Source organism: Leuciscus leuciscus, assembly GCF_965113295.1.
Source record: "Leuciscus leuciscus genome assembly, chromosome: 2".
Taxonomy (NCBI): Eukaryota; Metazoa; Chordata; class Actinopteri; order Cypriniformes; family Leuciscidae; genus Leuciscus; species Leuciscus leuciscus.
In genome coordinates this window covers 17,774,645-17,777,111 of record NC_138726.1, presented here as the reverse complement: position 1 = coordinate 17,777,111, position 2,467 = coordinate 17,774,645, and the positions used below count along the sequence as shown (strand labels likewise).

Here is a 2,467-nt window from a genome sequence, read left to right as displayed (position 1 = left end):
TTCGTCGGCTGCTTTGCAGTGAAAGACTCCAGTTGTAAGTCCCCTGTCTTATGTGAACCACGAAGATTTACATGAATGCTCACCTGTCTGCTTGCAGAATTAACCCCTCACCAGCTCTGTGTGTAAGCCCGCCTCTGAGGAAGACTGTGAGAAACTGTTCATCGGCTGCTTTGCAGTGAAAGGCTCCAGTTGTAAGTCCCCTGTCTTATGTGAACCACGAAGATTTACATGAATGCTCACCTGTCTGCTTTGCAGAATTAACCCCTCACCAGTTCTGTGTGTAAGCCCGCCTCTGAGGAAGACTGTGCGAAACTGTTCGTCGGCTGCTTTGCAGTGAAAGACTCCAGTTGTAAGTCCCCTGTCTTATGTGAACCACGAAGATTTACATGAATGCTCACCTGTCTGCTTGCAGAATTAACCCCTCACCAGCTCTGTGTGTAAGCCCGCCTCTGAGGAAGACTGTGAGAAACTGTTCGTCGGCTGCTTTGTAGTGAAAGACTCCAGTTGTAAGTCCCCTGTCTTATGTGAACCACGAAGATTTACATGGATGCTCACCTGTCTGCTTTGCAGAATTAACCCCTCACCAGCTCTGTGTGTAAGCCCGCCTCTGAGGAAGACTGTGAGAAACTGTTCATCGGCTGCTTTGCAGTGAAAGGCTCCAGTTGTAAGTCCCCTGTCTTATGTGAACCACGAAGATTTACATGAATGCTCACCTGTCTGCTTTGCAGAATTAACCCCTCACCAGCTCTGTGTGTAAGCCCGCCTCTGAGGAAGACTGTGCGAAACTGTTCGTCGGCTGCTTTGCAGTGAAAGACTCCAGTTGTAAGTCCCCTGTCTTATGTGAACCACGAAGATTTACATGAATGCTCACCTGTCTGCTTGCAGAAATCGCCTCTTACCAGCTCTGTGTGTACGCCCGCCTTTGAGGAAGACTGTGAGAGATTGTCCATTGGCTGCTCCACAGTAAAAGAATCCAGTTGGTCCTCCTTTCGCCTGCTCTGTGTGTTTGTCCGCCTTTGGGAAAGACAGAAGGGAAAGCCGCCGCCATCTGGTGGGCGGTGAAAGACCTCGGTCAGAGGACCCACGCCCCTGGCCATAAACCCCTCCCCCTTTCCTCTTCCTCCTTACAAGACACACGTACCATACACTTACCTGACGGCAATCCCACGAAGTCCTCTAGGCTCCCCTTCTGGCCTGGGAACCGAAGAAATCCTACTCACCGGACCTCTACCTTTTAAGACTTTTAACCTTCTAATCATAAATAAAATATACCTTTTTGATCATTCTCTCTGTTGTTGTTGTGCTTGGCCTCTGTCCGACTCCCCAAGGGTGAAAGAGGGGTTCCAGGGGTGGGTGCAGCCTGATTGGCCCACCCCGGCCTGTGACACAACCAGGGCCGGATTAACATAAGGGCTAGGTGGGGCTGAAGCCCCAGGGCCCACGGGATTAGGGGGCCCGTGATTGGCTGGAGGAAATGAGATTGTCAAGTCATAGGTGGTTGATTTGTGTATAATAAAATAACAAGAAGTTATTGGAAAATGTGCCTGACTGATATAATTCACCGCCCAATCAAATTAACTCTACAATTTGCGATATGACGTTGGGAAACGCCTCTTTTCGTTATGCTTTCATGTAGAACATGGGAATAAATCGCTCGCAGGAGTTCAAAAATGATGAAAAAAAGTGACAGTGGTGCACAAAAAAGGAAAAACAAACTCGAAAGGCAGAAAAGGGATGCAAAAATTCCTAAACTAACTACTTGGGTTCACTTTCATCCGTGCCCGTGGAAGACCCCGAGTGCAGCGGCAGCAGCTCACAGTTAGCTTCACCCTCCTGCGTCGTCGTCACCGATCCGCGTGTTTTAGACGTTGAAGAAGGTAAGCAAGCAGCTGAAGTAAGTTAATGAGTTAAGCACTATGGTAATTGTTTCTCGTGGAGTCGTAAGGTATTTTCAATATTTATAGGGGCTTTATAGTTGGTGATTTTATTGCAGTCTGAATCCAGAATGTCAGTGTTTTTTCTCCCACTACCCACCCGCGTAAAAATCCCCGGCCGAATTACTGTTTCTTGACGAACATCAAGGTCCAATATATCCAAGGTACATGGGCATTTTTTGCCCCGATGAGTTTTTGTCTTATTGTAATATTACATAATATAAAATAAATATATCACACAAGTAAAAGCGCAGTTTTCCCCAAATATCAGCACAATTGCTAATGTGATATATGTTATGCAACAATAAATGAGTTGACCAATAAGTTAACATTGAGAGTTACATTTTGGTTTATCGTCATTTCGCCGATGGAAATTCCTAAATAAAACCACAGCAGAAACAATCTCTGAAACTGATAGTGGTGATTCGTTACTGAATAATCTGCGTTTTGAACGAATGGGTTCATTTAATGATTCATTCACTCCTCGTTTGCTTCGTCGTTGAATCAAACAGCCGTTTGAACAAATCGGTTGA

At 46.1% G+C, this 2,467-nt stretch overlaps 1 long non-coding RNA gene across 1 annotated transcript; it reads left to right on the top strand.

Moving 5' to 3' along the window:
* Positions 1-445: 445 nt before the first annotated feature.
* Positions 446-1,285, top strand: LOC309492313. Its single transcript, XR_014203510.1, has 2 exons — positions 446-822; positions 886-1,285. It is a non-coding gene; the product is annotated as an uncharacterized lncRNA (long non-coding RNA).
* Positions 1,286-2,467: the final 1,182 nt, after the last annotated feature.